At 48.2% G+C, this 12,697-nt stretch overlaps 1 protein-coding gene across 10 annotated transcripts in view; it reads right to left on the bottom strand.

Moving 5' to 3' along the window:
- Galnt10 (polypeptide N-acetylgalactosaminyltransferase 10) overlaps window positions 1–12,697 on the bottom strand; it is a 145,810-nt gene that overhangs the window by 80,111 nt on the left and 53,002 nt on the right. Inside the window, exon 2 of one of the 10 annotated variants that reach the window (XM_087569573.1) lies at window positions 221–369. The gene's annotated coding sequence lies outside the window, so the exon portion shown is untranslated. 10 annotated transcript variants of the gene reach the window in all.

Raw genomic sequence — 12,697 nt, 5'->3', positions numbered from 1 at the left:
CTTTACAGATGGCCAGGCACGGGTCCCAAGAGGTGGAAAGGCACGTTCAGGTTCAGATTCCTTATTTGTTTCTTTTTCTTTTATTTTGCATTAGTTTCCTTACTAGGGCTGTGACAAAACGCCCCAGCAAAACCAGCTTAAGGGAGGAAGGGCCTCTCTCGGCTCACAGTTCCCAAGGCTGGGAAGGCAGACAGGCAAGAGCAGGAGGCTGGCGGCTCACACTGTATCTCCGGAATCAGCAGGAAGTGGCATGAAGACATCTGGGCTACAAAGCTTGCTCCCACTGGTGCATTTCCTCCAGCAAGTCTCTACCTCCAACCTTCCCGAGCGGCACCGCCAGCTGTAGATCAAGTATCCAGATAGAGGAGCCTGCGAGGGACATTTCACCTTAAAACTGAGTCATGGAGGGAGTAAGCCCAGAGCTAGGATGAGGAAGGGGAAACTTCCAGAAGGGGAGGGGAGGTTGGCCGAGAGTGAGAGAGAGAGCAGAGGGAGGAGGTGAGAGTCTGACTGTGTGGGGCACCTGCCACCCAGTTCCAGCCCACGGTCACCAGGCGAAAGCCAACAAGCTGGAAATCTCAGATGTCTGGATAAGCAAACATGTCTGTGGATAGATTCTGTCCTGCAATCCCATGAGCAATCCCTGAGCCGAGAGAACACCTCTCATGTACCCAGACAAAGTAAAATCCTGGGAGGTGGCAATTTTACTAAGAGTATACCAAGAACAATGTAGCGAGGACGGCTGTCGGAGTCCCCTAAGCATCTCATGACAGCGATGAAGACACCAGCAACAAAAATGGCCAACGATATTTACTGAGCATCACTAGTACAGCTCTGCTCAATGGTCCTTGTTTGCTCTTTCAGAGGCGCCAAGCGTCTTGCTGGGATCATGGCGTGCATAGGCCGGGGAGTCTGTGACCACAGGCACACTGTGACAACGTGAAGGGTTTTTCCTACCGCTCCTCCCCACTTCACCGTCCTGGTAGGATCCTGCCTATCCGTGCTTCTGCCTGGAATGGCTGTTAAGGCATCTTGTTAATATTTCTCTATCATTGATTTAATTAATTAACTGTGCATCCCCACGCATGCAAGGGTGTGTGTGTGTGTGTCCGTGTATGTATGCACACGCCTGCTCGAGTGTGTATGTTACAGTGAGCAAGTGAGCCTGTGGAGGTCAGAGAACAGTTTGCAGGAGTCGGTCCCCTCTCTCCACCAGGCGTGGAACTCTGAGTCCTCTTGCCAGCCCCGTCTCTATCGCCTTGTATTTTCGAATGTTTTCTACTGATGTGCCCCGAAATCAAACAAGAAGCAACTTAAGGGAGTTGGGACTGGCTTTGGTTCACAGAGTCCACCATGTGGCTTGAGGCTGAGGTGGCAGGAATAAGATGTTGCTTGTTCACATGTGGATGGGATCTGGAATAGCGATTGGGACAGGAAGCGGTGCCAGAATAGAAACTCCCTACCAAACACTTCTTCCAACTAGGTAGGCTCCCACCTCCCAATGGTTCTGCCATCTTCCAAGGCAGCACCCCTGACTGGGGGCAATGTTCAAACCCACGAGGCAGTTGGGGGCATTTTATATATACAGACCACAGCATCAACACACAAGCCTAAGAGAAGCAAACCAAAAGTGACCCATTTCCCCACATTCCAAGATTCTGGGTGACATTCAACTGGTACGAACTACCAATTCCTGCAAAGGCAGGAGGTCTGTGGCTACTTGGGGGGAGGGGGGGAGGATAGCTAGGGGAGGGAGCACAGCAGCTTCCAGAATGAGTGCAGGGCAGGCACGGAGTTGAAGAGGCAAATAGGCCTAAACGAAATAGCTGCTATCCGCTGTGTTTCTAGCCGTGCCACAGGTGTGGGGATGCTAAGGGCAGGAGGTGGGGTGGGACGTGCCAGTCTGAGGGGCTTTCTCTCTGTTACACATTAATTAGGCGTTCGTGTAAGATTATGCGGAAAGTGTTTTTGCTGATTTAAAAGAAAGCTTGAAAACCAATGGTCTGATCCAAACCCTTCATTGCATTTTTTTTTGAAAGCCAAACCCTGTAATTTGATTTGCAATTATAGAAATAATAGAGAGAATGTGAAAGAGTCAAGCAAGAAAGAGTCAAAAAGCACACAGTAGAAAATAAATTTCTCCATTTCTAAGCCCCAGTCTCATGCCCTAGAAATGACCCTCGTCCTTGGATGCTTCCAGAACCGATAGTGAGGAAACAGACCCAGAGCATGGCTCCAGAGAGCGCTCAGCCAGGTCCCGTGTCTTCTCACTGGACTTTTATGCTCCTGCCATTTTTGTCTCCCTTTCTACCTTGCCGAAGTCACCCTTGTTTTCACAGATCACCATCACCCCAAGCCAGCAGCTGTAGCACCACAGCCCGAGCCACCAGCACAGCCCTCGAAACAATGTTTCCTGTCAGCCCCACTTTTGGAAGGGGAGCGCCTTCTGCATGCCCTGTCTGTGAGACTCTGTCTCCCTGTGGGCTGTTTCATGGTGGGGAAGTGACTAGAATTAGGCTCTCCACTCTCAGCCTCGGCACTGGCCCAGTTCAAGTCCAAATCCCGACACTGTAAAATTCTCAGCAAATGGTCTCAACCAACAAGTGGTTTGAGGCAACACCCTGCAAGGGTGACATCTTTGTACTCTTGACCTGGGAGAGCAGCTTCCAGCAGCCTGGTGGTTTCTCTTTGCAGTGCTGGCATATTCGTTGTTCTCCTGTCTGACCCCCACCCGGGCCTCTTGGTCTCCCCTCCTGGTGCCCCATTCAGAAGATGAGGCAGGGTAGCTCTCCCCTACCAGAGCTATCATTTGTTGGGCTCTCTATGCAGGAGGATCTGTGGGGGGGGGGGGGGGGGGGGAGTGGGGATGTCTAAGGATGGAACTGCTGTTGTGTTACCTTCCCTGAGTCAGAGAGAAGGGGATGGGATTGGAAGGGATAATGAGAGAGGAACACGGACCCCATTAACCCAAGGCTTAGGGGAATTTGCTCACAGCCCTCACTCCAGCAGCTGCTTCTGATTCCACGGCTGTTGTATCGTATCTGCGCCTCTTACACACATGCACTGCAGTTCCAAAAGAGATGGCCCTAACCAACCAACCAACCCCAGGAGACTCCTACCGATGCCCCCTCATCATCTGACAGCCCACCAAGCTCCTTCCTGAGGCTTTGGATGTAGACTCAGCTCCATGGAGAGCCAAAGATCTGCAAAGAGAGGGATCCCACTTTTGTCGTCAGTGGTGTTAAAGCCACTGCCGATTACAATTACGTCCCGTTTAGTGTAATTAATCAGACTGGTGTGATCCCTCACAGGTGGTGACACAGCCCTTGATTCCCTGGCACAAGTAAGTCTGGAGGTGCCTGACTGGTGTGTGTGTGTGTGTGTGTGTGTGTGTGTGTGTGTGTGTGTGTGAAATCCACTGGATAAAGGCTTCAATGCTGCAAGGAGTCTGGTACAGGTAGACACACACTGGGGAGGGGTCACATGGCACTGGGAGATGGGAAAAGGGAATTTTTTTTTTCTGGAAAACATTCACTTGCCAAGAGATCTCCACTAGCACCCACCCAGAAGACAGAAACATGTTGTCAGTCAGAGCTCAATTAAAAGCTGGGATTCTTTGGTCCATTCAAGAAGGGGCCTGGAGAAACAGCTGTTGTCATGGAGAGAACTCTACTTGGAAATAATACCAGGAGGAGGCAAGTGACCACTCTTTGCTACTGAAGAGGGCTCCCCCCATACACGCTCTCTTTCTCATGTGCATGTGTGTATTTATGTATGTGTCTACAATCAAGTGTGTGTGGGGGCTGAGGTTAATGTCCGGAATCTTCCTCAATGGCTCTCGCCCTATGCTTTGAGGCAGGGTTTATTCTAGTCAGGGAGTTCTCTGATGTGGCTAGTCCAGTCTTACTGGCCAGCTTCTTCCAGGGATACCATCTCAGCCTTAGAATTATAGACAGGTCTGTAATTGCATCCCAAAACCCAGAATTAAACCATGCCTACAGGAACTCTGGGGACCTGAACTCTTGGTCCTCTTGCTTGTGTGCGAGTACTTTAAAGACGAGGCTACTTACTAGGTCCTGCAGAGGGCTCCTTTGCTAAGAGACACTCTGGTGGCTGACTAAAGTCCCCATGTAACTTAAGTTCTGGTTTTTAAGGCTCTCCTCTTCTGGGGTACCTTCTGGTTTCCTGAGGGGATCCCAGGTGAATATATGTGTACACACTGAGCCACTGAGCCACACTTCTGAAAAACGTCATCACTCAAAGGACAAACACTGTATTGATACGCTAAATTCTACTTCCTTGCCAGAAAACAGCTACTCACAGAATGACAGGCAGGCAGGGCCACACACACTTCCCCACGGGACTTGGAAAGCTTATGTAGCAGAGTCAGCTGCCGCCCTAAACCATTTGGCCAAGCTCTGTTTCTTCAGCTATGTTCCTCATCCTTTCTATAGTGGCCACTACAGGTCACCGTGAGCCACTTGCACTGGTCCCAGCAGGTTGATTCCAAATCACCTGGCCAAGTACCATGACAGGGCATTTTGAATCCAGGCCTCATGGAAGCATGGAGTGGCTTGGAGGCTGCTAACTTCTCTGCTGGATGGTCAAGAAAGAACAGGAGTATGTGCTGGGGGCTGGAGAGATGGCGCAGCGGTTAAGAGCACTGACTGCTCTTCCAGAGGTTCTGAGTTCAAATCCCAGCACCCACATGGTGGCTCACAACTATCTGTAATGGGATCTGATGCCCTCTTCTGGTGTGGCTAACAGAGGGACAGTGTATGTACTCACATACATTTAGAGAGAGAGAGAGAGAGAGAGAGAGAGAGAGAGACAGAGAGAGACAGAGAGAGAGACAGAGAGAGGCCAGCAAATGTCTATGATCATGGAGGTGGCTGTCACCAACCATCCTTGGGCATGGTTAGAGGTCTCACATCGTTGGGCTGAGGATGTGGGACGCAATCATCTGTCTGCTTCTGTCTCTGAGAAGGGCCCGAGTCTTAGAAGACGCACTCTGGAAGCCCAGCCTCATAGCGGTGCTTGTGTAGCATGATGCTGAGCTTGGCTACGTCAACCCCTGGCTCTCCAGCCATCCAACTAGAAAGCGCGGGTGTGTACATGGGATATGGACTACACATTTCCAGCTCAGTAGAAGGCAGAACCAGAAGGGTGGAGGATGCAATCAGGTAGCAGCAGGGTTTTCGGAAACTCCAGTGTGAACAGGGAGGCAACATGGATTCATAACTGGTGGTCATCAGGGATGAAAAAGTCAGATGCCTACAAGGCTACCTGACTTTGGGGTTGTCTGACCTTGGTCAGAATCCCAGGCTGACTGAGAGGTTCAGGAGATGGGTCAGATGATCTGAGCATCTTATACCTGTCTCAGAGCCTGGACTTCTCTCTTTCGTCCAAACTTTCCCTGTCAGACAAAGCTCACCTGTCATCTGGGTGCTGGGAACCAAACTTGGGTCCCCTGGATGGTTCTTTTTTTTTTTTTTTTGATTTTTTTTTTATTTATTTATTATATATAAGTACACTGTCACTGTCTTCAGACACACCAGAAGAGGGCATCGGATCTCTTTACAGATGGTTGTGAGCCACCATGTGGTTGCTGGGAATTGAACTCATGACCTCTGGAAGAGCAGTCGGGTGCTCTTAACCGCTGAGCCATCTCTCCAGCCCCCCTGGATGGTTCTTAATTGCTGAACCATCTCTTCAGCCCTATTGCCTGCGCTTTTAAAATGGCACATTTATAAAATCCAGTAAGAGAAAAAAGCTGGGACACACAAACATTCCCAGAACAGAACAATAGAACTAGCATTTATTGAACGTAATAATTTTAAAAGCTTCTTTAAAATCCTTCGATGGCTTCCCATTGCTTTTAATTGAAGTCAAATGCTTTACTAGGCTGGAGAGATGGCTCAGCAGTTAGAAAGTTCTGAAGGGCCTGGCCTCTGCCCACCTCCCTTTGGGTCATACAGTTCTAGGAACTTCCTTATATCCCTCAAATACACCTTGCTCTCTCCTACTGGGAGGCCTCTGCACAAGCCATTTTCTCTGATACTGATAACTGTCACATCTGCCCCTGTTCCAAGTCCACACTGCATCTCAGATGTCAGTTCCTCAGGGAAATTTTCCCCAACTTCTCAGTCTAGGCTGCTCCCTGCACAGCTTGATCCTGTCCTCAGAGCCACACTACATCAGAAAGTGGGCTTACATGGTATGACTGCTTAAGGAATATGTAAAGAGTTACACATGACAGAAGGACAGGGGCAGCGTCTGCTTTGGTTCTCGGTAACACTCAACTGACCATACTTAGCAACATACTGGGCACGCAATGCTCAAAACATGCCAGCTTATTAAACTCACTAAATCAATGATGGGTGCTTCACACACTGATCCTTGGGAGTCTCTTTTCGGTCATCAGTCCATTTTACACTCAAAACCACTCTGAGAGGAGGATAAAAGTGTTGCCAAGGCCACAGATCACAGCTAATACATTTTACCAGTGACACTGGGTTGTTGGCCCTTCTTAATCCCAGCCCTGGGGAGGCAGAGGCAGAATAACCTCTATGAGTTCAAGGTCAGTTGCCTATGTAGCAAATTCCAGGCCAGTCAGGGGTACAGAATGAAATCCTGTCTCAAAAACAAGATAAACGGTGTAAAGTAATTTGTTCAATGTTATAGACAGAGCATGATTTGAACCCAGGTCTGCATGACTACAGGCTTCCAATTCTTTTAAAGTTTTTGTTTATGGGGCTGGAGAGCACCGGCTGCTCTTCCAGAGGTCCTGAGTTCAGTTCCCAGAAATCACATGGTGGCTCACAACAGTCTATAATGGGATGTGATGTCCTCTTCTGGTATGCAGGCATACATGCAGATAGCACTCACATATAAAATACATACATACATACACACACACACTTAAAATTGTTTTAAAATTACATTCTGTGTGTGTGTGTGTTTGTGTGTGCTTGTGTGTGTGTGTTTGTGTGTGTGTTTGTATGTGTTTGTGTTTGTGTGTGTGTGTGTGTGTTTGTGTGTGTGTGTTTGTGTGATTGAATCCAGATTGCCAGTCTGAGTCATCTCACTGTTCCCAACTCTACTTGGCAAAACTTGATCCCCATCCCCAGCCCAGCAGAGGACCACTCAAACATCTACTTGTTGACGTAACAGGGGTGTGACCTTTGAGTGTGACAAGAATCCTTCCTCCACACGCCTGGATCTGGGTCTCAGGAATGGACATCACGTACTCCTGACAGCACTTTTTGAGTAATTCTCATTAAGTTCTTGAGAACTCTGTTCCCCCTCATCCTTCCTCTCCCTTCTTGGGGGCTCTTAAGCCTGAGGCTAGAGGGCATCCTGAAAGTCACGTGAGAAAGATGAAGTGGAGACCTCTGGTTTCTGTGAGACTCAGTTGTGTCATGGGGATGTTTTTCTGAAAGCTGTCTTGTGGGGCCTCGTGGTTTCTTCTGGATCGAGCCGCTGTGACTGACTCCTGTTTAGTGTTTGCCGATTGGACTGCTGCTATCCTGACAATGAAGATTGGAATTGCCCCCCAAAGAACTACTTCTAAACAGGTCCACATCCCCCCTTGTCCTATTCACCATCTTTCTCCCCTACCTTTGGTCTAGAAGGTGGGCTAGCAGGCAGGTTGAAACATTTTAGAACCCTTATTAAAGTACATTCTGAAAAATCTAAGCTTACAGAAAGAAATTTAAGGAGATCCAACAGAGAGAGTTCAGAGCTTATCTGTTAGCTCACCTAATATTATCAACAGGAACCCAACCCAGGAATAGAGAAGTGGTTCAGGAGTTGTGAATGCTTGCTGCTCTTCCAGAGGACCCAGGTTCAGTTCCCAGGTAATATGGCTCACAACTCTGTACCTCTAGCTGTAGGGGTGCAGACACAGATACAGGCACAGATACACACAGATTTACTTATTTTTTAGATAAAAAGATTTACTTTATTTATATGAGTACACTGTAGCTGTCTACAAACACATCAGAAAGGGGCATCAGATCCCATTACAGGTAGTTGTGAGCCTCCATATGGTTGCTGGGATTTGAACTCAGGACGTCTGGAAGAGCAGTCAGTGCTCTTAACCGCTGAGCCATCTCTCCAGCCCCAGATACATTTAAAAAAAAATCTTAAAAAAAAAAAAATAACAGACCCAACCCTGGAATTATATACCAACATGCTTCTCTGAATAGATTTTTATTTATAGAATTTAACATCCTTTTACTAGCTTTAGGAACCTAAAGAGATCCTAAACCACAGCTGAAAGGTGCAACAGTTGGTCTAACCTGTGCTACTGTCTCCTCTCAGATGATGCACACCATCTGTGGCTCCTTATTTGGCATTCACTCCGGGAAACGAACTCTTGTAAAAGGTTCAGGGCCTGAACACTGTGTGGTGAGCCTCTCTAGGCCAAATTTCACAAGTCCAGAGTTTGTGTCTGGCTTAGGGCTTTGATGACAGGGTCTCCTACCTGTATCATCACTGCATGAAACACTGACCTTGCTAATAACCACAGGAGCTACAAGCCTGACACCCAAGTTGTCGTTATCAGGAATTCCTCGACTTTGTGCAAAAAAATGTTAATTTCATGCTTTGTAAACACATCTCTTGTAAAAGAACAGCCTACCTATAAAAATTGCTTTTGACATCCCTGAGATAATCTTCAGGGGAAAGAAGCAGAAGTCGCCAACTTGTCCCTTTCTGAAGGCAGCTAACCTTTGAGCACACTTCTTTTAGAACAAATCCAGTCCCTAAAGACCAGCTCCAGAGGGTGCTCAACTTCTTGAGGTGCACTGCACATCTTCAAGAAGGTGCAAGGAGTCCGGGAAGCTGGCGACAGTCCATGCTCCAGTCCTGATGGACGGACTATAAGCTACAGCATCTTAGAGACGGATGATTCCGAGAGATGATCTGCCCGGATACTTTAGTCAGCAAGTAAGGGAAGAGAGACCAAGGCACAAAACAACCAGCCAGGCTCATGCAGAAACCAACATCAGAGCCAAGAACCCTGCCCGTGGGCCTGATTCTTGGATGAGAGTGGAGGTAATTCCCTCCAAGCCATGAGTCCTAAGACACACAGAGAATCTAAGATTCTGGTAAAAGTAGAGATGATGGGCTGGAGAGATGGCTCAGTGGTTAAGAGCACTGACTGCTCTTCCAGAGGTCCTGAGTTCAATCCCCAGCAACCACATGGTGGCTCACAATCATCTGTAATGGGATCTGATGCCCTCTTCTGGTGTGTCTGAAGATAGCAACAGTGTACTCACATACATAAAATAAATAAATAAATCTTTAAAAAAAAAAAAAGTAGAGATGCTAGGTACAGCAGTGCTTCGAGGTAATCCCAGCACTTGGCGGCCAGAGGGTCAGGAGTTCAAGTTCATCCCCTGTTACCTACTGAGTTTAAGACCAGCCTGGGTTACAACTCTCTCCTCTGTGCCAAGTAAACACACAGAATAAACACAGTAAAAATAAAAGGCACTCTAGCTGCCCCATTTCCTATGGTGCTGTGGGTTCTGACTTCCACCACACCGGACGAGGGCAAGAAAACAAATGAGCCATCTAGCTGAATTCCTTTAGTACTCCACAGGCACATCCTTGTCCGTCCTGCTGCTGTCCCCAGAGGAGACAGCTCAGAGCAGGAACGTGTCCCAAGCTTTGGAAGAAAGCGGCCAGGGCTGCTACGCTTTGCCTTACTGCTCATCTCAGTCAGGCCTTACGTTCCACTTCAGAATTTGGATGTTTGAGTTTCCCATTAACATGACAGCCCTGTGTCTCTTCCCTCTCTTGTCTAAATGGCATGAGGAAGTCTGATGCTCTCAGAAGGGGCGCCTTGTTGACCAACATGAACTCTCTCCAGGAAAGCCTAGGCCAGGCATGGGGCTCAGGGGCTCAAGATTAGTATAAGGTTCTAATACGTACAGTGGGCCAGGAGGCAGAGGTCTACAGATAACAAAAGGTTAGCTTCCTCAGAAGGAAGGGTGTGTGTGTGTGTGTGTGTGTGTGTGTGTGTGTGTGTGTGTGTGCATGAGGGAGCACTCAGGCAAATGTGTTTACAATGATAGCCCTCAACTGTATTTTCCTCCACTGTCAATTATGTGGCAAGGAAGAAGCACAAAGGGAGAAATAAAGATTCCCTTCAGGAAACAGAGAGGAAGGCACAGAGGACTTCCTTGTAATTCTTGCTCCCTGTAATTGCATATGGAATTTACAATTAACTCAAAGTAACAAGACAGTGTAATTAAGGAGCGCTCCCACGACTCCACCGTCTAGTGTCACCACCGCAAATGGCTTCATGTTCTTCCATATTATCTTGTCTCCGTGCCTGTGTCTGAAACCTGAACACCTTAACCAGAGGTCCAGAGGCGTCTCTCGTCACCTATCAGTTGCCAAGAGAGGTCCTCTGTTATTAAATATACTTTGGAAGTCTTGTCAGGGTGTGCTGTACCCTAACACAGAGATGCATCTTGTCGCCTTGGGCTGGGGATTTAATTTGCTCTCTGCTTTGCATTATTAAAGTGTTTGCACGGGGAAGGGGGATGGCTCTGTGGACGACGCACTTGCTGTACAAGTGTAAGGAACGGAATTCAGTTCTCCAGCGCGCACAGACAGCCTAGTGTGTGTGCATGGCAGCCTTTCTGTAATTCCAGCACTGGGGAAGCAGAGACAGAATTCCCCAGGCAAGCTAGCTAGCTGGACTAGCCAAATTAGTGAACTCCAGCTTCAGTTGCCCCAGTAAAGGGAAGAGGGCCAGAGAGATGGCTTAGTGGGTTAAGGTGCTTGCTGCCAAACCTGACGAACTGAACTTTATCTCTGGGTCCTACCCAGTAAAAAGGACAGAACCGACTCCCACACACTCTCCTATGTCCTCTACATGTACCACACACGCCATGCATATGCTCACACATGAACACATACTAAATAAATATAGCTTAAAAACTATCGCAGGCCATGATTGTAATAAACAAATAACTAAGTGAAGAGTGACTGAAGAAAATGCCCACCGCTGACCTTTGACCTCCACATGCAAGGGCTGTTAACTGCTAAGACATCTCTCATATTCACTGTGTAGCCAAGTATATCCCGGAATTTCTCATCTTCTTGTTGGCATCTCATGAGTAACAAGATTGTAGGCAGGCAGCACCGTGTCTGGTTTTATATGGGGCTAAGGGACTGAACCCAGAGCCCTGTACTTGCTGGGCAAATAAGTGCTCTATTAATCTAGCCCCAGCCACAGCCCCCAGGTCTGACCTTCAGGTGATTAATTTCACTCTAGGAGACATCAGGCCAGATTCTTCATGAATGTAGATTGCTTGACAACTTGCAGGTTTTTCTTTCTTTCATATTTAGGGCACGAGGGCACAAAACGAGAGACCCATTCCACAAGGTTCTACATACCCTCAAGCACAAACACAGCAAAGAGGTGAGAAACACGTAAGGGTCAGAAACTTACTGAGAAACCTTCCTCCCCAGAAACCACACCTGCTGATTGCTCTGGGTCTTCCTAGAACAGAAAAGTCTGCTGGCCTTTGACTAGAACGAGGTCAGAGAGGGGGCTGTGACTGGGGATGGATCTTCTACCAGCTGCACACTGGAGGTCAGACGAAAAGTCCCCTCTGATGGTTGGCACAGGGTCCGATAGGCTGGGCTGTGGGTTTCAGACTTTCCCTAGGAACAGCTGCGTGGAGGAGGGGGGCCTGCCCTGCTCTGAGACAGAATTCACTGCCCTGGGGAAGGCAGAAACAAGGGTCCATTTATCCTTGTCTTAGACAGAGACTAAAGATGGGTGGCGGCCAAGAGCCCTCTGACTTTTTTCCTGTCCCCTGGCATTAAAAAAATCCCAACTCGGTGCCTTGTGAAAATAGAATGTGTTAGCCTACCATTTCCAATAATGTCAACAGAAAGGCATCGTCACCAAGCACTGGGGTCCCACCATGACCACTCTTAGACCTTAGGCCTATTTGGACCATTTCTGCTGACTTATGAGGAGACGTCAAGACATTTGGCCAACTGGGTGCTTCAGCACACTCCTCCCCAGCCAAAGATCATTTCCTTACATGGCCACATACCCCTGCCACGTAACTGGCATCCTAATGTACGTGTGCACCATCTAAACCCTTCCCTGCTGGTCCCCAAGTTACTCTGTATTTTATTTCCTTCCCATCTTCATGTGTATGTGTGTGATGTGTCTGTACGTGTGTTCGCGGGTGAGCATGCAGATGTGTGGGACACAGACGTTGACACCAGGAATTATCCTGGATCGCACTTTCAGTCCCTTAACAAGCCGGAGTTTGCAGACATGCCTAATCCCATCCCTGCCTTCAGAGTCTGGCACACGGGTAGACCAACTCACCCACCTTTTATTTCCCCCAGTTCTGGGGATCCAAGCTCCTATCGTCATACTTTAAGAGGGACCCATCTCCCCAGCCCCTATTCTCTTAATGAGCATATAATTCACAGGACACAAGACAAACCCTCTGGAAGAGCAGAATCCAATGGCTCTTACTCTGACAGGGTTATATGCACACCACCACCGTCGACGTTTCTATTCAGGAGATTCACTTTGATTCACGAAGGAGATTCTGTAGCCTGATGGCTGAACATCTGTGAATTCACGTGACGGCACCAACCCTAAGGTGATGGGAACTGAGAAGTGACTGCAGCCTGGATTACCATTCTC

This window comes from Rattus norvegicus, chromosome 10 (assembly GCF_021556685.1).
Source record: "Rattus norvegicus strain SHRSP/BbbUtx chromosome 10, alternate assembly SHRSP_T2T, whole genome shotgun sequence".
Classification (NCBI taxonomy): Eukaryota; Metazoa; Chordata; class Mammalia; order Rodentia; family Muridae; genus Rattus; species Rattus norvegicus.
This window is presented reverse-complemented; position numbering and strand designations above follow the sequence as displayed.